This window comes from Muntiacus reevesi, chromosome 21, assembly GCF_963930625.1.
Source record: "Muntiacus reevesi chromosome 21, mMunRee1.1, whole genome shotgun sequence".
NCBI classification, from domain to species: domain Eukaryota; kingdom Metazoa; phylum Chordata; class Mammalia; order Artiodactyla; family Cervidae; genus Muntiacus; species Muntiacus reevesi.
In genome coordinates, this window is record NC_089269.1 from 41,779,819 (window position 1) to 41,804,133 (window position 24,315).

Here is a 24,315-nt window from a genome sequence, read left to right on the forward strand (position 1 = left end):
TGATTTTCTTGAAGAGCTCTCTAGTCTTTCCCATTCTGTTGTTGTCCTCTATTTCTTTGCACTGATCACTGAGGAAGGCTTTCTTATCTCTCCTTGCTGTTCTTTGGAACTCTGCATTCAAATGTGTATATCTTTTCTCCTTTGTCTTTCACATCCTGTCTCTTCTCAGCTATTTGTAAGGCCTCCTCAGACAACCATTTTGCCATTTTGCTTTTTCATACTTTCCTATCTTTTTGCCTTTTCATACTGTTCATGGGGTTCTCAAGGGAAGAATACTGAAGTGGTTTGCCATACTCTTCTCCAGTGGACCACGTTTTGTCAGATATGAGCTTGAGTAAACTCCAGGAGTTAGTGATAGACAGGGAGGCCTGGTGTGCTACAGTCCTTGGGATTGCAAAAAGTCAGACACAGCTGAGCAACTGAACTGAACTAAATTGAACACTCACTGCTGTTCAATTGCTAAGTCATCTCCGACTCTTAGCGACCCATGCACTGCAACACACCAGGCTTCCCTGTCCTTCATTACATCACAGAGTTTGCCCAAATTCATGTCCACTGAGTTGGTCATGCCGTCTAAACATCTCATCCTCTGTTGCCTCTTTCTCCTCCTGTCCTCAATTTTCCCATCATCAGGATCTTTTCCAATGAGTCAGCTCTTCGAATCAGGTGGCCAAAATATTGGCGCTTCAGCTTCGCTATCAGTCCTTCCAATGAATATTTAGGGTTGATTTCCTTTAGATTGACTGGTTTGATCATGCAGTCCAAAGGACTCTCAAGAATTTTCTCCAGGACCACACTTCTGTTAGGTAGTTAGAATGGGGAAAAGGAGTCCAAAATGGCGGTGGCTAAAAGGCAAGAAAGGGAAAAGCCCATGAAAATAGAACAGAGGAAGGTCAAAGGAAGGTCAAAGGAAGGTCTGAGGACCAGAGTGAGGACTTCAGGTAGAACAGCACTCCTGCCCAAGCCGAATTTGCATAGGGCATGCCCGGGGGAAGAAAAGCATATAAAAAGAGGAGCCAAAGGGCGTACCCTCTTTCTCTCTCTCTCTCTCTCTCTCTCTCTCTGTGTCTCTCTACTCCCCCACCACCACCCCATGCACTGGCGCGCTCCTCCATTCTCTTCTCTTCTTCAAAGATGGATTCTCCTGCTATCTTCTAAATAAAATAGAGCTGTAACAATGATTTGTCTAAGAGCTATGACACAGTTTGTCCAAGGCCCGAGAGCTGTGACACGCTGAGGGGACTTTAATGTCCGTGGCTCCAAATCTTTTTTGTGACGAGACAAAGAACCGAGGAGCATACACTTGTCTGACACTTGAAACGCATCAATTCCTAAGTTCTCAGCCTTCTTCTATTCTCATCCATACATGATTACTGGAAAAACCAAAGCTTTGACTGTAACGGATCTTGTCGGCAAAGTAACATCTCTGCTTTTTAATATGCTGTCTAGCTTTGTCATGGCTTTCCTTCCAAGGAGCAAGTGTCTTTTAATTTTATGGCTGCAGTCACTATCCACAGTGATTTTGGATTCCAAGAAAATAAAATCTCTCACTGTTTCCAGTTTTCCCCCTTCTATTTGTCATGAAGTGATGGGACCAGATGCCATGATCTTTGTTTTTGAATGTTGAGTTTTAAGTTGGCTTTTTCACTCTCTTTTTTCACCCTTATCAAGAGACTCTTTAGTTCCTCTTTGCTTTCTTCCATTAAAGTGGTATTAATGTCATCTCCATACCTGAAGTTGTTGATATTTTTCCTGGAAACCTTGATTCCATCTTGTGATTCATTGAGCCTAGTATTTCCCATGGTGAGTTCTGCATAGAAGTAAATAAACAGGGTGACATACTCTTTTCCCAATTTGGGACCACTTTTTTGTTCCTTGTCTTCTTCCAACTGTTGCTTCTTGACCTTCATACAGATTTCTCAGGAGGCAGGTAAGGTGGTCTGGTATTCCCACTTCCTTAAGAATTTTCCAGTTTGTTGTGATCAACACAATCAAAGGCTTTAGCATAGTCAATGAAGCAGATGTTTTTCTGGGATATTCTTGCTTTTTCTATGATCTAGTGGATGTTAGAGTTGTTTGACCTCTGGTTCCTTTGCCTTTTCTAAACCTACCTTGTGCATCTGCAATTTCTCAGTTGGCATGAAGGATCTTGAGCATTACCTTGCTAACATGTGAAATGAGTGCAATTGTTCATTCTTTGGCATTGCCCTTCTTTGAGACTGCAAGACTTACATCACCTGGAAGTCAATATACAACTAAAATTTCATTTGTGTCTCTTATTCTCTTTCTGAAGCTTTGCGGATGCCTAAAGATTGTGACTGGGGGCTTTCCAGGTGCCACAGTGGTAAGGACTCTGCTTGCCAATGCAGGAGGCATAACAGACATGGGTTCGATCCCTAAGTTGGGAAGATTTGCTGGAGAAGGAAATGGCAACCCACTCCATGGTTCTTGCCTGGACAATCCCATGGACAGAGAAGTCTGGGGAATTAGTCTATGGAGTCGCAAAAGAGTCAGACACGACTGAGCGACTAAGCTCACATACAGAGATTGTGACTATTCAGGGTGCTACTTTTGTTCAAAGGAATAAATCAAAGATGGAGACGCAAAATGCAGTAAGATCTCTGTTTCCAAAGGCATTGAGTCTTACTTCCATCTACTCATAATTTGTAAAGCCTTAATTAAACTATGTCAACCATTTTCTAACTTGAGGGAAAGAACCTTTCTAAGAAAAGGATGATAAAAATAAAATGAGATTTCTTACATTGTAATTCAAAAGGGATATTTTAAAGAATTAACCAATGTCCATAACATCCGGATATAACTCCTTCTAAAATACCATACTTTTTTTTAATAAAAATCAATTATTCAATATAATGAGGATTTCCTACAAAATGTAAAATTGGGTTCATTTCGGTGCAAATGATAGGCTCTCTGACTGAAGCTGTCTTAAGCAAAAAGTAGTTTATTAGATTTGTGTTACTGTTCAGAACTATAAAATATAAAATAAAATGACATTATTGAATATGTAAGAAGCTGATGATTAATGCATTCATCATGTGAAGTAAACTTTATACATATATATATATATATATGTATGTATGTATATAAACACAGACACATGCACACAACTCACATACTGAATTCCATTTTCACTTTATGATCACTACAGTATATAAAATAAAGATTTTTTAAATAACTGAAATAGTCAACCCAAAATACTAAAATTATCCAAATTTTTAAATAATAAAACATATAAAAGCACAACTAATATGCAGTTATATATATATATATATATGTAAAATTCTATACTATATATATATACACATATATAGTGTGTATATATGTGTGCCTGTAAAAAATTTATTTTCTCCTATGTTCATGACAATGTATAAAATTCCTCGTAAATTGATTATAGGTTAACTTGACTTTCTGGTTCATTTTTATTTGCTTTAGCTCAAATAGCTACTCTAACCAAACAGAAAATGCTCCAAACTCAACTACTTTTGGTGCCATTTATTCCAATTAGATATGTTCTGTCTAAATAAGCTTGCTTTTTATAGGAAGTATGTTCTGATTTAGAATGTTTTTATGACACACAAGCTAAAGACACTTACAGGTAAATCTATTTTTAAGAGTTTTATTGAGATATAATTCACATGCCATGCAATTCATCCATTTAAGGTATACTGTTCAATGGTTTTCAGTGTATTAACATAACAGTACAACCATCACCCGAATTACAATCAATTTATTCTCCATCCCCTTCAATCCCTTTTGGCCCTAGGTAACCAGTAACCTACTATGTGTCTCTAAAATTTTGCTTATTCTGCTTATTTCATATAAATAAAATCAAACAACATGTGGTCTTTTGTGATGAGTTTCTTTGCACTTAGCCTAATGTTTTCAAGACCCATTAGTATGTATCACTACTTAATTTCTTTTCATCACTAAATAATACTCCATAATAAAGGTATATACCACACCACATTTTCTTGAGACAAGTGCTCAGGCCTGGTGCACTGGGAAGACCCAGAGGAATCTGGTGGAGAGGGAGGTGGGAAGGGGGATCGGAATGGGGAATACATGTAAATCCATAGCTGATTCATGTCAATGTGTGACAAAAACCACTACAATATTGTAAAGTAATTAGCCTCCAACTAATAAAAATAAATGAAAAAAATAAAAATAAAAAATAAAAATAAATAAAAAAAGAATTACAATTAAAAAAAAGAAAGTGATCAAAGACATTTGGGTTGTTGTTTCAAGTTTTTGGCTTTTAGGAATAATATTGTTGTGAGTATTCAGATACAAGTTTTTGCATGTGCATATGTTTTTATTTCTTTTGGCATATACCTATGAGTGGAATTGATGGCTCATATTACAACTTCATACTTAACATTCTGATGATTTTCTAAACTGCTTTTCAAAGAGATTGTGCCATTTCACATTTGTACTAGCAGTGTATGCAGGCTGTGATTTCTCCACATTCTCACCAACAGCTATAATCTGTCATTTTGTTGCAGCCATCCTACTAGGTATGAAGTATTATCTTATTGTGTCTTTTCATTTTTTGCACTTCTCTGATGACTTATTTAACTTATATGCAAAGTACATCATGAGAAACACTGGGCTGGAGCAAGCACAAGCTGGAATCAAGATTGCCAAGAGAAATATCAATAACCTCAGATATGCAGATGACACCACCCTAATGGCAGAAAATGAAGAAGAACTAAAGAGCCTTTTGAAGAAAGTGAAAGAGGAGAGTGAAAAACTTGGCTTAAAGCTCAACATTCAGAAAACTAAGATCATGGCATCTGGTACCATCACAGATTTAAGGGACTAGATCTGATAGACAGAGTGCCTGATGAACTATGGATGGAGGTTCGTGAAAATGTATAGGAGGCAGGGAGCAAGACCATCCCCAAGAAAAAGAAACTCAAAAAAGTAAAATGGCTGTCCGAGGAGGCCTTACAAAGAGCTGTGAAAAGAAGAGAAGTGAAAAGCAAAAGAGAAAAGGAAAGATATACCCATCTGAATGCAGAGTTCCAAAGAATAGCAAGGAGAGATAAGAAAGCCTTCCTCAGCAATCAATGCAAAGAAATAGAGGAAAACAATAGAATGGGAAAGACTAGAGATCTCTTCAAGAAAATTAGAGATACCAAGGGAACATTTCATGAAAAGATGGGCTTAATAAAAGACAGAAATGGTATGGACCTAACAGAAGCAGAAGATATTAAGAAGAGGTGGCAAGAATACACAGAAGAGCCATACAAAAAACATCTTCATGATCCAGATAATCACAAAGATGTGATCACTCATACTCACCTAGAACAAGACATCCTGGAATGTGAAGTCAGGTGGGCCTTAAGAAGCATCACTACGAACAAAGCTAGCGGAGGTGATGGAATTCCAGTTGGGCTATTTCAAATCCTGAAGGATGATGCTGTGAAAGTGCTGCACTCAGTTGCCAGCAAATTTGGAAAACGCAGCCGTGGCCACAGTATTGGAAAAAGCCAGTTTTCATGCTAATCCCAAAGAAAAGTAATGCTGAAGAATGCTCAAACTACTGCACAATTGCACTCATCTCACAGGCTAGTAAAGTAATACTCAAAATTCTCCAAGCCAGGCTTCAGCAATATGTGAACCGTGAACTCCCAGATGTTCAAGCTGGTTTTAGAAAAGGCAGAGGAACCAGAGATCAAATTGCCAACATCCACTGGATCATCGAAAAAGCAAGAGAGTGCCAGAAAAACATTTACATCTGCTTTATGGACTATACCAAAGCCTTTGACTGTGTGGATCATAATAAACAGTGGAAAATTCTGAAAGAGATGGGCATACCAGACCACATGACCTGCCTCTTGAGAAACTTGCATGCAGGTCAGGAAGCAACAGTTAGAACTGGACATGGGACAGACTGATTCCAAATATTAAAAGGAGTATGTCCAGGCTGTATATTGCCACCCTGCTTTTTTAACTTATATGCAGAGTACATCATGAGAAATGCTGGGCTGGAGGAAGCCCTAGCTGGAATCAAATTGCTGGGAGAAATATCAACAACCTCAGATATGCAGATGACACCACTCTTATGGCAGAAAGTGAAGAAGAATTAAGAACCTCTTCATGAAAGTGAAAGAGGAGAGTGAAAAATTTGGCTTAAAGCTCAACATTCAGAAAACTAAGATCATGGCATCTGGTCCCATCACTTCATGGCAGATAGATGGGGAAACAGTGAACACAGTGGCAGACTTTACTTTTTTTGGGCTCCAAAATCACTGCGGATGGTGATTGCAGCTATGAAATTAAAAGACGCTTGCTCCTTGGAAGGAAAGTTATGACCAACCTACACAGCATATTTAAAAGTAGAGACATTATTTTGCCAACAAAGGTACATCTAGTCAAGCCTATGGTCAAGGCTATAGTCAAGGCCAGTAGTCATAGATGGACGTGAGAGTTGGACTTAAGAAAGCTGAGTGCCAAAGAATTGATGCTTTTGAACTGTGGTGTTAGAGAAGACTCTTGAGAGTCCCTTGGACTGCAAGGGGATCCAACCAGTTCATCCTAAAGGAGATCAGTCCTGAGAGTTCATTGGAGGGACTGATGTTGAAGCTAAAATGCCAATACTTTGGCCACCTGATGCAAAGAGCTAACTCATTTGAAAAGACCTTGATTCTGGGAAAGTTTGAGGGCCAGAGGAGAAGGGGACGACAGAGGATGAGATGGTTGGATGGCATCACCGACACAATGAACATGGGTTTGGGTGGACTCCGGTAGTTGGTGATGGACAGGGAGGCCTGGCTTGCTGCAGTTCATGGGGTTGCAAAGAGTTGGACACGACTGAGTCACTGAACTGAACAGAAGGACGGGAACACATGTAAATCCATGACTGATTCATATCACTGTATGGCAAAAACCACTACAATATTGTAAAGTAATTAGCCTCCAACTAACATAAATAAAAGGAAAGTGGGGGTTCTTAACCACTGGACTGACAGGGAGATACCTGTAATACAATTTTTATGCATTGACTGTTTATATTCTCTATGGTAAATGAAGAGGTTATAGTATACTAAATTCTTATTTTGTTCTTTCCGTTTGTATTCCAAATAACATGGTTCTCTTTAATTTCTTCTATCTTCTTATGTTTTTTCAAGTATATTGCCAGAATTGTTCACACTAATCTTGGATAGTTTCACCTTTGACTTCATTATTTCTACACTAACTTTTTTGGTTCTAAGCAATACATTTTAAAAATAATATGCACACTTTTTCAATGCTTTCTCTAAAATAATAAAGGCTGTCACTGAAAAAAAAAAAAAGAAAAGAAAAAAATTTTGAGCTATTTGCTATTTTATTGTTTCTCTGTAAGAATTCTTTACATATTCTAGATATATATTTACATGCATCTAGTACTCTTGCCTGGAAAATCTAATGGATGGAGGAGCCTGGTAGGCTGCAGTCCATGGGGTCGCGAAGAGTCGGACACGACTGAGCGACTTCACTTTCACTTTTCCCTATCATGCATTGGAGAAGGAAATTGCAACCCACTCCAGTGTTCTTGCCTGGAGAATCCCAGGGACGGGGGAGTCTGGTGGGCTGCCGTCTATGGGGTAGCACAGAGTTGGACACGGCTGTAGCGACTTAGCAGCACCGCAGCTCTTTACATATTTTAGTCTTTTATCAAATATATGATTTGCAAATATTTTCTCCCATTTTGTGACTTGTCTTTTTAATTGCCTCACAGTATACTTTTTGTTTGTTTGCTTGTTTTTCCATTTATTTTTATTAGTTGGACGCTAATTACTTTACAATGTTGTAGTGGTTTTTGCCATGCATTGAAATGAATCAGTCATGGATTTACATGTATTCCCCATCCCGATCCCCACTCCCACCTCCCTCCCCACCCCGTCGCTCTGGGTCTTTCCAGTACACCAGCCCCAAGCACTTGTCTCTTGCATCCAACCTGGGCTGGTGATCTGTTTCAGCCTTGGTAATATACATGTTTCGATGCTGTTCTCTCAAAAAATCCCACCCTTGCCTTTTCCCACAGAGTCCAAAAGTCTGTTCTGTACATCTGTGTCTCTTTTTCTGTTTTACATATAGGGTTATCATTACCATCTTTCTAAATTCCATATATATGTGTTAGTATGCTGTATTGGTCTTTATCGTTCTGGCTTACTTCACTCTGTATAATGGGCTCCAGTTTCATCCATCTCATTAGAACTGATTCAAATGAATTCTTTTTAACGGCTGAGTAATATTCCATAGTGTATATGTACCACAGCTTTCTTATCCATTCATCTGCTGATGGGCATCTAGGCTGCTTCCATGTCCTGGCTATTATAAACAGTGCTGCAATGAACATTGGGGTGCACGTGTCTCTTTCAGATCTGGTTTCCTCGGCGTGTATGCCCAAGAGTAGGATTGCTGGGTCATATGGCAGTTCTATTTCCAGTTTTATAAGGAATCTCCACACTAATCTCCATAGCGGCTGTACTAGTTTGCATTCCCACCAATAGTGTAAGAGGGTTCCCTTTCCTCCACATCCTCTCCAGCATTTATAGCTTGTAGACTTTTGGATAGCAGCCATTCTGACTGGCGTGTAATGGTACCTCATTGTGATTTTGATTTACATTTCTCTGATAATGAGTGACGTTGAGCATCTTCTCATGTATTTGTTAGCCATCTGTATGTCTTCTTTGGAGAAATATCTATTTAATTCTTTGGCCCATTTTTTGATTGGGTCATTTATTTTTCTGGAATTGAGCTTCAGGAGTTGCTTGTATATCTTTGAGATTAATTCTTTGTTGTTCGTTTGCTATTATTTTCTCCCAATCTGAGGGCTGTCTTTTCACCTTGCTTATAGTTTCCTTTGTTGTGCAAAAGCTTTTAAGTTTCGTTAGGTCCCATTTGTTTATTTTTGCTTTTATTTCCAATATTCTGGGAGGTGGGTCATAGAGGATCCTGCTGTGATTTATGTCGGAGAGTGTTTTTTCTATGTTCTACTCTAGGAGTTTTATAGTTTCTGGTCTTACATTTAGATCTTTAATTCATTTTGAGTTTATTTTTGTGTATGGTGTCCTAGTTTCATTCTTTTACAAGTGGTAGACCAGTTTGCCCAGAACCACTTGTTAAAGAGGTTGTCTTTTTCCCATTGTATATCCTTGCTTCCTTTGCTGAAGATAAGGTGTCCATAGGTACGTGGATTTATCTCTGGGCTTTCTATTCTGTTCCATTGAGCTATATTTCTGTCTTTGTGCCAGTACCATACTGTCTTGAAGACTGTGGCTTTGTAGTAGAGCCTGAATTCAGGCAGCTTGATTCCTCCAGTTTCATTCTTCTTTCTCAAGACTGCTTTGGCTATTCGAGGTTTTTTGTATTTCCATACAAATTGTGAAATTATTTGTTCTAGTTCTGTGAAGAATACCGTTGGTAGCTTGATAGGGATTGCATTGAATCTATAGATTGCTTTGGGTAGTATAGTCATTTTCACAATATCGATGCTTCCAATCCAGGAACACGGTGTAATTCTCCATCTATTTGTGTCCTCTTTGATTTCTTTCATCAGTGTTTTATAGTTTTCTATGTATAGGTCTTTTGTTTCTTTAGGTAGATATACTCCTAAGTATTTTATTCTTTTTGCTGCAATGGTGAATGATATTGTTTCCTTAATTTCTCTTTCTGTTTTCTCATTGTTAGTGTATAAGAATGCAAGGGATTTCTGTGTGTTAATTTTATATCCTGCAACTTTACTATATTCATTGATTACCTCTAGTAATTTTCTGGTAGAGTCAGAGTTTATTTTCAGGTAGAGTTTAGGGTTTTCTATGTAGAAGATCATGTCATCTGCAAACAGTGAGAGTTTTATTTCTTCTTTTCCTATCTGGATTCCTTTTATTTCTTTTTTTGCTCTGATTCCTGTGGCCAAAACTTCCAAAACTGTGTTGAATAGTAGTGGTGAGAATGGGCACCCTTGTCTTGTTCCTGATTTCAGGGGAAATGCTTTCAATTTTTCACCATTGAGGGTAATGCTTGCTGTGGGTTTGTCCTATATAACTTTTATTATGTTGAGGTATGTTCCTTCTATTCCTGCTTTCTGGAGAGTTTTTATCATAAATGGATGCTGAATTTTGTCAAAGGCTTTTTATGCATCTATTGAGATAATCATATGATTTTTATCTTTCAATTTGTTAATGTGGTGTGTTACATTGATTGATTTGTGGATATTAAAGAATCCTTGCATTCCTGGGGTAAAGCCCACTTGGTCATGATGTATGATCTTTTTAATATGTTGTTGGATTCTGTTTGCTAGAATTTTGTTAAGGATTTTTGCATCTATGTTCATCAGTGATATTGGCCTATAGTTTTCTTTTTTTGTAGCATCTTTGTCTGGTTTTGGAATTAGGGTGATTGTGGCCTCATAGAATGAGTTTGGAAGTTTCCCTTCTTAAGCAATTTTCTGGAAGAGTTTAAGATAGGTATTAGCTCTTCTCTAAATTTTTGGTAGAATTCAGCTGTGAAGCCATCTGGTCCTGGGCTTTTGTTTCCTGGAAGATTTCTGATTACAGTTTCGATTTCCTTGCTTGTGATGTGTCTGTTAAGATCGTCTATTTCTTCCTGGTTCAGTTTTGGAAAGTTATACTTTTCTAAGAATTTGCCCATTTCTTCCAAGTTATCCACTTTATTGGCATAGAGCTGCTGGTAGTAGTCTTTTGTCATTCTTTGTATTTCAGAGTTATCGGTTGTGATCTCTCCATTTTCATTTCTAATTTTGTTAATTTGGTTCTTCTCCCTTTGTTTCTTAATGAGTCTTGCTAACGGTTTGTCAATTTTGTTTATTTTTTCAAAAAACCAGCTTTTAGCTTTGCTGATTTTTGCTATGGTCTCTTTAGTTTCTTTTGCATTTATTTCTGCCCTAATTTTAAAGATTTCTTTCCTTCTATTAACCCTGGGGTTCTTCATTTCTTCCTTGTCTAGTTGCTTTAGGTGTAGAGTTAGGTTATTTATTTGACTTTTTTCTTTTCTTGAGGTAAGCCTGTAATGCTATGAACCTTTCCCTTAGCACTGCTTTTACAGCATCCCATGGGTTTTGGGTTATTGTGTTTTCATTTTCATTCATTTCTATGCATATTTTGATTTCTTTTTTGATTTCTTCTACGATTTGTTGGTTATTCAGAATAGTGTTATTTATCCTCCATATGTTTGAATTTTTAATAGTTTTTTTTTTCCTGTAATTGAGATCTAATCTCACTGCACTGTGGTCAGAAAAGGTGACTGGAATGATTTCAATTTTTTTTTAAATTTTCCAAGGCAAGATGTATGGCCCAGGATGTGATCTATTCTGGAGAAGGTTCCGTGTGCACTTGAGAAACAGGTGAAATTGATTGTTTTGAGGTGAAATGTCCTATAGATATCAATTAGGTCTAGCTGATCCATTGTGTCATTTAAAGTTTGTGTTTGCTTGTTAATTTTCTATTTAGTTGATCTGTCCATAGTTGTGAGTGGGGTATTAAAGTCTCCCCCTATTATTGTGTTACTGTTAATTTCCTCTTTCATACTCATTAGCATTTGCCTTACATATTGCGGTGCTCCTATGTTGGGTGCATATATATTTATGATTGTTATATCTTCTTCTTGGATTGATCCTTTGATCATTATGTAGTGTCCTTCTTTGTCTCTTTTCACAGCTATATTAAAGACTATTTTTTCTGATATGAGTATTGCAACTCCTGCTTTCTTCTTGTCTCCGTTTGCATGAAATATTGTTTTTCAGCCCTTCACTTTCAGTCTGTATGTGCCCCTTGTTTTGAGGTGGGTCTCTTGTAGACAGCATATATAGGGGTCTTGTTTTTGTATCCATTCAGCCAGACTTTGTCTTTTGGTTGGGGCATTCAACCCAATCACATTTAAGGTATTTATTGATAGGTATGGTCCCATTGTCATTTAATTTGTTGTTCGCGTTTATACAACCTTTCTCTGTTTCCTGTCTAGAGAAGATCCTTCAGCATTTGTTGAGGAGCTGGTTTGGTGATGCTGAATTCTCTCAGCTTTTGCTTGTCTGTAAAAAATATGGAATGTTTCACGAATTTGGGTGTCATCCCTGTGCAGGGGCCATGCTAATCTTCTCTGTATGTTCAAATTTTTTAGTATATGTGCTGCCGAAGCGAGCACCACAGTATACTTTGAAACACAAATTTTTTTTTTGAAATCCAATTGTTTCTCTTTCCACCTATTGTTTGCACTTCTTATGTCATATTTAAGAAACCACTAATTCAAAATAGCAACAATTTAAAAAAAATAGCAACAATTTATGCCTATGCTCTCTCCTAAGAGTTTAATAGTTTTAGTTCTTACACCTAGTTCTTTGATCCATTTTTATTTAAATTGCATAAATGATATCAAATAGGGATCCAACTTGATTATTTTGTATGTGGCCATCCATTTGTTCCAGGACCATTTGTGGAAACAACAACTTTTTCCCCCACTGAAGCATCTTAGCGTTGTTTTTCTAAAAAAATCAGTTGGCCAAAATGTGAGCGTTCATTTTGGACTCCCAATTCTGTTCTAATGTTCTGTCTATCCTTATGCCAGTATCATATTATATATCTTGATTACTATAGCTTTGTAACAATTTTTAAGGTCTGACACTCTGAAACTCTAACTTTGTTATTCTTGTTTCAAGATTATTTTGGCTAGTCAAGTTCCCTTGAATTTTCATATGAATTATAGGAACAGTTTTTAATTTTCTGCAAAGTAGTCACCTGTAATTTTGATAAGGATTGCACTGAATCTGTTGATCAATTTAGAACTATTACCATCTTAACAATATTTTGTCCCCCAATCCATGAAAAAGAGAATGTCTCTCCATTTATTAAGTTTTCTTTTAACTATGCTATGCAGTATTTAGAATTTAAGCTTTGTACTTATTTAATTTAATTTTTATGTGTGTTCTATTCTTTTTGATACTGTAATAAATACAATTGTTTTCTTAATGTCAATTTGAGAATCTTCTTTGCAAACATATAAAAATACAAATTTTAATATACTGATATTGAATCCTGCAAATTTTACCAGTTCTAATAAATAGTTTTTTTTATTAAATTCTTCGGGATTGTCTATAATAAGATCATATCGACTGCAAATGAAGACAGCTTTAATTCTTCTTTTCCAATCTGTCTGCTTTTATTTTTCCCATCTTACTGCCTAACTGTCCTACTTAGAATCCCCAGTACAATGCTGAATAGAAGTGATGAGAGTAGACGACCTTGCCTTGTTCTGGATCTTAAGAAAAAGAGTTGTCTTACACCATTAAGTGTCATGTTACCTATAGGGTTTTCATAGATGTTCTTTACCAAGATGAGGAAGCTCACTAATTCTTAAAGAAGGTAAAATGTGTGCTAAGGGACCAGTGTCAAACAGTAGCTCTCTAATTCAAGTGACAGAATAAGTAAATCACTCTTTCTTAAATATAACAAATTTGATGTTGTTTTTTTTTTTTTTCCACATATACTCAGTGAAACCTCACACTATGCATTGTTTCCTCTAATCAATCCTCAATATTCATTGGAAGGACTGATGCTGAAACTGAAGCTCCAATACTTTGGCCACCTGGTGCGAAGAGCTGACTCGTTGGAAAAGACCATGATGCTGGGAAAGATTAAGGGCAGGAGGAGAAGGGGGTGAAAGAGGGTGAGGTGATTGAATGATATATCTGACTCAATGGACATGAGTTTGAGCAAAGTCTGGGAGAGAGTGAAAGACAGGGAAGCCTGGCACACTGAAATCCATTGGGTCACAAAGAGTCAGACATGACTAAGCAAGTGAACAACGACAGCAGACAAATAAAAAAACTCAACAACTCTCAGGAAATTGTGAAACTTGCCCCAAATCATGAACACTATAGCAATGCCAGGATTTGAATCAAAGTCACTCAGGGTCCAGGAAGAATAATGACTAGTGTGAAATGGTGATATTAGGCTTGACTAAAAGTGCTTTCTGTGAAAAAAGATGAAAGGATTCTTCCTACTGTACCAGACAATTTAAAGATAATTGGTTCCTTTGGCCATTGTTCTTTTAGAAGCCCTGAACTTTTTTCCACTAAACCACAACTTTCTTAAGATACAGCTTCAACTTACACTACTTTTATGGTACAGATATGCAAAAGTTTTTAATCAACAATTTCATTTCTTACTGCTCCCAACAAGCAATGATATTCAGTTGTGAGTTTAATAGACAAAAATATCTGTTTTCTGTCAAAAAATGCACTTACAATGATATGCTCTTTAGCAGGTATTTTTTCTCCTCTAGTTAAGGGCAGAATTAATCTTAGGAGTTCTAGCAATTTCTGGGTACTGTTAGCACACACACACACACACACACACACACACACACACACACACATCTAGTTATTTGGCAATGGTCTTCTTGCATTTAGATACTCTTTCAGACAGAAGACAGTGATGAAAACCATTTGGGGTCAGAATGAGTTTTCTTCTTTCAAAGGAGAATTTTAAGTCAGTGCATTTATGGCCATGCCATTCTGTGCATCTTTAAAAAGTGGGAGAATGTAATTTCAGGCCAGAGTTGATAATTCAGAGAGTTGTATATCTGACAGAGTGAATGGAATTTTTTTTCAAAATGCTATTTGGAAAAGGAGCTAAATATTTGGAATTCGGCTCCATCCAAAGATAAAGAACATTCTCCTAAGGAATAACTGCAAATAACTGCAAATAGAAGGGAAGAAAGGCAATCTGCTTGAGCCCCTTTTTAGCTGCCAGCTTATTATGCAGCATGACAAAAATCACGAGGAGATTTCAATCTGGCATACACACTCAGTCTGTGTTTGGCAGTGTATCCCTCACCAGGAGTTTTCTGAGCAGAATTCTGATGTGATGAGGCTTCCTTACTAGCATGTAATGCAAAAAGGAAGGAAGGAAGGAGCAAAGAAAGAAAAAAAAAGTGTGTGTGTGTATATATATATGTGTGTGTGTGTGTGTGTGTGTGTGTGTGTAATATTCACTATAGCCAATATCATTATACTAAATGAGACATCAGCACCCTAATATTTGATAAGAGCACAACTATATCTCAGAATGTATCTTTTTATACTTTCAATTTCTACTGAAAAAGCTGCAGAAATTCGGATTCACTTAAAACAGTCATTTCAGGGTAAAAAAAACACACACACACACAAAAACTTGATTTCTGTTTGTTGATAGAAACATTTCCTTTCTATCTATTAAATCAAGTTTTGAATTTCTTTTTTAAGTTTACCTGCACTGAGCATTCATCATATTCTCCTGGAGCAACACCCATAGAGTTTCATGGTGATTCAAAGTGATTGTAGCAAAAACCTCCCATGTATTGACTCTATTTAACCAACTTTAAAGACATATTCAGGGAATTAGTCAATTTCCAGGTGATGTAGATATAGAAAATATAAAATACTTTCTTTGCTTTACTTCTCTGAGTTAAATACTATAGGTTAACTCTTGTGAGAAAAACATACATCTGTAATTATTATATGGAAATAGCACAGGGTACCATGTGGGAAATGATTCGAAATATTGGTAATTCTCTGCTATCCATGAGTAAATTCCATAGCTAAACGTAATACCCAAGGTGACTAGGCCTCATCTCACATGGTTACAGTATCTGTACCTCAGTTTAGTTCAATTCAGTCACTCAGTCTTCTCCGACTCTTTGTGACCCCATGGACTGCAGCACGCCAGGCTTCCCTGTCCATCACCAATTCCAGAAGCTTGCTCAAACTTACATCAGTCAAGCTGGTGATGCCATTCAAACATCATCCTCTGTTGTCCCCTTCTCCTCCTGCCTTCAGTATTTCCCAGCATTAAGATATTTTCCAATGAGTCAGTTCGTCCCATCAGGTAGCCAAAGTATCGAAGTCTCAGCTTCAGCATCAGTCCTTCCAATGAACACCCAGGACTGATCTCCTTCAGGATGGACTAGTTGGATCCCCTTGCAGTCCAAGGGACTCTCAAGAGTCTTCTCCAACACCACAGTTCAAAAGCATCAATTCTTTGGCGCTCAACTTTCTTAACAGTCCAACTCTCACATTCATACATGACCACTGGAAAAACCATAGCCTTGACCAGATGGAACTTTGTTGGCAAAGTAATGTCTCTGCTTTTTAATATGCTATCTAGGTTGGTCATAACTTTCCTTCCAAGGAGCAAGCGTCTTTTAATTTCATGGCTGCAATCACCATCCGCAGTGATTTTAGAGCCAAAAAAATAAAATCTGACACTGTTTCCACTGTCTCCCCATCTATTTCCCATGAGGTGATGGGACCAGATGCCATGATCTTAGTTTTCTGAATGTTAAGCTTTAAGCCAACATTTTCACTCTCCTATTTCACTTTCATCAAGAGGCTTTTTAGTTTCTCTTCACTTTCTGCCATCAGGGTGGTGTCGTCTGCATATCTGAGGTTATCGATATTTCTCCCAGCAATTCTGATTCCAGCTTGTGCTTCTTCCAGCCCAGCATTTCTCATGATGTACTCTGCATATAAGTTAAATAAGCAGGGTGACAATATACAGCCTTGATGTACTCCTTTTCCTATTTGGAACCAGTCTGTTATTCCATGTCCAGTTCTAACTGTTGCTTCCTGACCTGCATACAGGTTTCTCAAGAGGCAGGTCAGGTGGTCTGGTATTCCCATCTCTTCCAGAATTTTCCACAGTTTATTGTGATCCAAACAGATGGATAGATGGAGTCAAATATATCATGGACACTAAATAAACATTTGTTGATTGAACTGAAGTAATTCAGGGTTCCTTTTTTTCTTCTCTGGTGATTCTCAGTGCTAAAAATGTATATTGAGAGCAACAAAACAAGGGTAGTGTGTGATGTATACATTGACCTCAATGAGTTATGTTGAACAAGGCATGGTTGCTTTTCATGAACACGATTGAAATCTTCCCCAATAGAAACTAACTCTGAAAATGCAATAACTGAAGAACAAAGATGTCAAATTTGAATATAATCAGAGACTTTATGATTCCAAGAGATTATCTGCACTCTACAATTTTATTTATCCATCACCATAATCCTCTTAATTGAAGGAACAAGATAGTGAATAATATTTAAGAAAATGTTGAGTTTTTCACAGAGTACTAAGGAATATGAAACACAACGCATATCAGAATGAAAGTGAATATGAAAATTCTTGCTAATATAAGACCCTAACTGAGCAGAATTTACAAGTGATCGCTCTTGAAAAGTGTATAGTCAAATTGGAAATATTGCCAAAAGTTTTTTAAATTTCCCTATGATTATATTGGGTAACATCACTTACAGGAATTCATCCTAAAAATTATTTAGGACATTTTACAAAGATCTTCCTAACAGCAGGAAATTGAAAACAACCTAAATTATTAATAATAGATTATTTATTTATATGTAATCTTATAACAATTAGAGTCACTATATTTAAATGTACAAATAGATACTAAATGAAAAGCAGTATTTTAATGTAGTTATAGGATTATAAAGATAAAAAATGTCTACCATTGTTTAGGCAGTAGAGATATGAGAAATTTCATATACTATATCTATAATCAGAAAAATATATGATAAAAATATTGGTTTGTAGTGCAAACCAAATTGCATAAGAAATGTACCAACCAGAAGCATACCTCTATTTTTGAGACATGAACTCCATGAGACCAAGATTTTCATTGTATTCAACTTTGTTTCCTAGCACTATGTCCAGTCCATAGCAGGTGTTTAATAAATGTTGCTTGAATGAACATAATCTATTGATCAATCAAAGATAAAATGGGGCTCTCAGTTCTCTCTCCTGAAATTGTGCAAAATTCTAATAACTATAATAGCTTTACTTGTTTCAATAGTGCTACCGTTTCACAGGTCATCCCTCCTCTTTAGTGGGGGAAAAGAGCCACTATGGGCCTCCAGCTCTTACTTATTTAAGTTTGATTCATCCAAAATATAAAACAATGCATTTCGTCTGGGTTTAATTTCATTTCAGAAATGATATTTTGTAAAAATGAAATTTCAGTCAAGAAAGAGCAGAAATGTTTTGATTATATTGAATTTACCATTACAGTTTCATCTTTTCAGCTACCATTACTAAAAATATAATAACAATCATAGTCTGTACATCTACATAACCTCAAGACCTTAGATACTAATTTGAAAAAACTATTCAGTCACTTAGTCGTGTCCAGCTCTTTGTGATCCTGTGGACTGTAGCCTGCCAGGTTCTTCTGTCTATAGAATTTTAAAGGCAAGCATGTTGGAGTGGATTTCTATTTCCTCCTCCAGAGGATCGAACATGTGTCTCTTGCATCTCCGGCATTGACTGGCAGATTCTTTACCCCTGTGCCTCCTGAGAATACCATTTATATTCAGCAAAATTATGTATGTAGAAGGATTTCCCTTCGAGAAATATATTTTAATAACATTTATCACCTTGTAATACTTTTCTTGAAAAAGAGATTGCTCAGCTTATTCATTACTTCTACAATTTGACATTGTCTCCAGGAACAAAAGGAAACATGAATACAATTTTTGGAAAATGAGAAGAAAAGGAAATTAACCTAGTTATGTCTGAATTATCACAGAGGCTGCGTTTCCTGCAGGAGACCCTCTCATTATGAAAACCACACCTCTTACTTGCAGGCACAGGGGGATATCCACCAAAGCACAATTTAAATCAAGAAGCTTTGTGTGATAAACAAAGGCCTGTAGATGAAACACACCCAGTGCTCCAAGTTATTGCAGAAATGTATGAGGGTTTCCTCAATGGTTCTGCAGCTAAAGAACCCACCTGCATGTGGGAGACAGACACAGGAGATTTGGGGTTCAGTCTCTGGGTCAGGAAGATCCCCTGGAGGAGGAAATGGCAACCCACTCCAGTAATCTTGCCTGGAGAATCCCATGGACAGAGGAGCCTAGGAACAGAGGCTACATACAGTCTAAAGGATCACAAAGAGTCAGACAAGACTAAGCATGCATGCAGATGCAAGGGTTTACCTTGATGTGTCACTGTCTCTAAAAAGACAAAAGCATAAGGAAACAATTCTTACGGTGCAGAATACAGCTTTCTTTGGTGACTGATTCTGTAAGCTCTGTATCATCCACAGGGATTTTCAAGAAAAGAGGAGAAAAATAGCTACTCTTTTGAGAAAAGAACTGCCCCCTTTCCTTGCTAGTTTCAAAGATATAAGAGAAAAAAATAAGTAGAATAAGTTCTTTTTGGCTCACTAGGGCACTCAAATCTCTCTCTCTGTCAGAATCCTTTTATCTTTTACATTTATTCTTAAAAACAAGAATTGAAATTTTATCAGCTCAAGGCACAGAACCTGCAAATTAAAAATGTATAGTATTTAAAACTTTATATATTCTTCAAGTGTGAAGGAAGTCCCTCTTTCATATCTCTAATCATTAAAGAACAGAAGATTTTAAGTTCAAGAAGTCAGTATTATTGTACCCTATATAGCATTGTATTTCAAAAATTTCTAATTTAGTGATTTATTCATTTATTTATTCAGCAGAATTTTACAGAAGGCCAATATACATTCTGAAAGCTATTCTTTATTGGGGATACAATAGTTTTTAAAAATTCTTGCTCTTATGGGTTTTACATGGTGAAGTGAAAGTGTTGGTCATTCAGTTGTGTCCGACTCTTTGCAACCCCGTGGACTGTAGCTCATCAGGCTCCGCTGCCCGTGGAATTCTCCAGGCAAGAATACTGGAGTGAGTTGCCATTCCCTGTTCCAGGGGATTTTTCTGACCCAGGTCTTGGTGACTGAACCCGGGTTTCCTGCACTGTGGGCAGATTCTTTACCATCTGAACCACCAGAGAAGCTTGCCGTTATGTATTTTACATGGTATATTTTAAAATAACATAAAAATAAGTTAATTGCATAGCTGTTAGAAGCAAGTACTATTTAAAAAAAAAAAAAAAAAAACAGGAACAAACCGGAGAGCCAAGAAATAGATCCACATAAATCTAGTCAACTGATCTTTGTCAAAGAAACAAAGGCAATACAATGAAGCAAAAATAGTCTTTTCACCAAATGCTGTTGCAACAGCTGGACATCCACATGCAAAAGAAAAAAAGAAAGAAAATGAACCTAGATACAAATCTTACACCCTCCACAAAAATTAACTCCAAATGGGTAACAGATCTAAATATAAAACCCAAACCTTTAAAACCCCTAGAAGATTACATAAGAAAAAACCTAGATGAACTTTGGAATGGTAATGACTTTTTAATTTTTTCAAAATGGAATGCTTCACCAATCAGCATGCCATCCTGGGGCGGGGGCCGTGCTAACCTTCCTCATATCGTTCCAATTTTAGTACATGTGATGCCAAAGCGCGCATGGCAATAGCTTTAGACGCAACGCCAAAGGCACAGCCCAGGAAGGAAACTGATAAGCCGGACCTCATTAAAATTAAAAACTTCTGCTCTTTGAAAGACACTATCAGGAAAATAAGAAAACAAATCACAGGCTGGGGGAAAAAAATGTTTGCAAAAACCACATCTGGTAAAGAACGATTATCAAAATAGACAAAGAACTTCTAAAACTCAACAATAAGAAAACAAACAGGCTTCCCCCGGTAGCTCAGACAGTAAAGAATCTGCCTGTAAAGCAGGAAACCCCAGTTCAACCCCTGGGTTGCGAAGACCCCCTGTAGGAGGACGTGGTAACCCACTCCAGTATTCTTGCCTGGAGAGTTCCTTGGACAGAGGAATTGTGGGCTACAGTTCATAGGGTTGCAAAGAGCTGGACACAACTGAGTGACTAACATTTTCACTTTCAAGAAAACAACAACCTGATTTTAAAAAATGAGCCAAAGACCCTAACAGAAAACTCACTAAAGAAGACACACAAATGGCAAATAAGCATACAGAAAGGTACTCTACATCATATGTCATGAGGAAAATGTAAATTAAAACAACAATGAAATATCACTACACACCTATTAGGATGGCCCAGAACATTGAAAACACCAAATGCTGGAGGGGATACAGAACAACAGAACTCTCATTCACTGCTGGTGGGAAAGCAAAATAGTTCAGATACTTTGGAATACAATTTGTCAGTTTCTTACAAAAAGTAGACATTTTCTTACTGTATGATTCAATAATCACACTCCTTGTTATTTACCCAAAGGACTTAAAAACATGTCTACACAAAATGTGCACTTAGATGTTTGCAGCAGTTTTATTCATAATTGCCAAAATGTGGAAGCAATCAAGATGCCCTTTAGTAGGTGAATAGATAAAGAAACTGTGGTACATTCAGACAATGGAATATTGTTAAACACAAAAAAAGAAATGAGCTATCAAACAATGAGAAGACATGGAAAAAACTTAAATGCATGTTACTAAATGAAAGAAGTGAATGTGAAAATATTACATATTGTATGATGCCAGTTCAGACCATCAGTCATGTCCGATTCTTTGTGACCCCATGAACCACAGCACACCAGGCCTCCCTGTCTATCAACAACTCCCAGAGTCCACCCAAACCCATGTTCATTGAGTTGGTGATGCCATCCAACCATCTCATCCTCTGTCGTCCCCTTCTCCTCCTGCCCTCAATCTTTCCCAGCATCAGGGTCTTTTCAAATGAGTCAGCACATCGCATCAGGTGGCCAAACTATTGGAGTTTCAGCTTCAACATCAGTCCCTCCAATGAACACCCAGGGATAATCTCCTTTAGGATAGATTGGTTGGATCTCTTTACAGTCCAAGGGGCTCGCAAGAGTCTTCTCCAACATCACAATTCAAAAGCATCATCAACTTTTCTGTGCTCAGCTTTCTTTGTAGTCCAACTCTCACACCCATACTACTGGAAAAATCATATCCTTGACTAGACAGACCTTTGTTGACAAAGTAATGTCTCTGCTTTTTAATATGCTGTCTAGGTTGTTCATAACTTTCTTTCCAAGGAGCAAGGGTCTTATCATTTCATGGCTGCAGTCACCATCTGCAGTGATTTTGGAGCCGAGAAAAATAAAGTCAGCCACTGTTTCCACTGTTTCCCCATCTATTTACCTACTATGAAGTGATAAGACTGGATGCCATGATCTTAGTTTTCTGAATGTTGAGCTTTAAGCCAACTTTCTCACTCTCTTCTTTCACTTTCATCAAGAGGCTCTTTAGTTTTTCCTCACTTTCTGCCATAAGGGTGGTGTCATCTGCATATCTGAGCTTATTGATATTTCTCCCAGCAATCTTGATTCCAGCTTGTGCTTCCTGCAGCCCAGCGTTTCTCATGATGTACTCTGCATAGAATTTAAATAAGCAGGGTGACAATATACAACCTTAACGTACTCCTTTTCCTACTTGGAACCAGTTTCTTGTTCCATGTCCAGTTCTAACTGTTGCTTCCTGACATATATGATATTTTGGAAAAAGGAAAACTATGGAAACAGTAAAGAATTTCAAGTGTTAATGGAAAGGAAGAGTGTGATGAATATATAGCAGAGAGAAGATTTATAGAGCAGTGAAAATAACCTATGTGGTACCATAATGATAGATACATGTTATTATGCAGGCATGCTAAGTCACTCATCCTACTCTTTATGGCCCTATGGATTGTAGCCCACCAGGCTCTTCTGTCCATGGGATTCTCCAGGCAAGAATACTGGAGCTCCTCCAGGGGATTTTCCTAACCCAGGGATCAAGCTCACATCTCTTATGTCTCCTGCATTAGCAGGAGGATTCTGTACACTAGCGCCACCTGTGAAGCCCCACGTGTTATTACACTTCTGTCTAAATCCATAGAATGGACAACACTGAGTGAACTGCAATGTTCTAATGTAAACTATGAACTCAGGGCGATAATGATATGTCAATGAAAGTTCATCAGTTGTAACAAGTGTATTTACTGTGGTGAAGGGTTCTGATAATGAGAGCCTATGCATGTGTGAGGGCAGAGGGTGTGTGAGATATCTCCACCTTCTCTGTTAATTTGCTGTGAATCTTAAACTGCTTTGAAAAAATAAATAAAGTGTTCGTTAAAAGAAATAATAATACATACAAAGCCAAATCAGAGGAAGTGATTGGATATTTTAAAATGAATGGCTGTGGTAATAAGCAGTAAGAATGTGACATTTGGCCAAGAAAATGAAGGAAAAGATGGCATCAGCCATACAGCTGTTGGATGCAAAAACATTCTGCAGAAACCCCTGATGGCCCAGTGGTTTGGACTCCATGCTTCCACTGCTGGGAGCCCGGGTTCAATCCCTGGTCCTGGAACTAAAATCCCTCTCAAGCTGTGTGATGCGGTTAAAAAAAAAAAAAAAAGTAAGGAAAAGAAAAGGGAAATACATTCTGGACAGAGGAAGTAGTTAACGCAAAGTCCACGAGGTGGGAACATGCTGGCATCTTGAGCAACAGCAAGAAACACAGTGCATCTAAAAAAGAATGAGCAAATGAGAGTATAAAGTGATGGAGTAGGAAAGGTAACAGTCCAGATCCTATGGAACTCTATATGATCCATATGATATGTGAGGCCTTTGTCAAGATGAGGAAGCTTTCTTTTACTCCAGGTTTACTGGGAGGTTTTTTTTTTTTTTTTAGCAATGAGTGGATATTGAATTTTATAAAATACTTTTTCTGAATAAAATATAGATGATTGTGTTGTTTTTCTTTTTATTCTGCTTATGTGCTGAATCATAACCATTTGGGCTTTTGTAACTTTTTTATTAAGTACAATTGATTACAATGTTGTGATAATTTTAGGTGTGCAGCATATATATGAGTATGGGCTGAGGAAGCAGTTAGTGTGTATATATACATACATATATTCTCTCTGAGATTCTTTTCCACCATAGATTCTTACCAGATATTGAATATAGTCCTCTATGCTATGTGGCAGGACTTTGCTGTTTATCTGTTTTGTATACAGTAGTGTGTATCTGTTAATTCCAAGCTCCTTATTTATCCCTTCTTGCTTTTCCCCTTGGGAAGCCATGATTCTGTTTTCTCTTTCTGTGAATCTCTCTTTGTTTTATAAATAAGTACTTTTGTATCATTTTTAGACTCCACATGTAAGTGATGTCATATGGTATTTATCTTTTTCTGACTTACTTAGTATAAAAATCTCTAGGTCTATCTGCATTGCTGCAAATGGCATTATTTCATTTTTAATAGCTAAGTAATATTCTACTGTATATATGTACCACTCTTCTTATCCATCAGTTATTCATCTGTTAAGAGATATTTAGGTTGCTTTCATATCTTGGCTATTGTAAACAGTACTGCCATGTACATTGGAGTGCGTGTATCTTTTCAAATTAGAGTTTTTT

At 37.2% G+C, this 24,315-nt stretch overlaps 2 non-coding genes across 2 annotated transcripts; both read right to left on the minus strand.

Annotated features, from left to right (window-relative positions):
• Window positions 1-12,063: 12,063 nt before the first annotated feature.
• LOC136152564 (U6 spliceosomal RNA) lies at window positions 12,064-12,171 on the minus strand. Its single transcript, XR_010660240.1, has one exon. It is a non-coding gene; the product is annotated as a U6 spliceosomal RNA (small nuclear RNA).
• Window positions 12,172-20,269: 8,098 nt separating this feature from the next.
• Window positions 20,270-20,372, minus strand: LOC136152574 (U6 spliceosomal RNA). The gene has a single exon (XR_010660248.1). It is a non-coding gene; the product is annotated as a U6 spliceosomal RNA (small nuclear RNA).
• Between the last annotated feature and the right edge of the window lie 3,943 nt (window positions 20,373-24,315).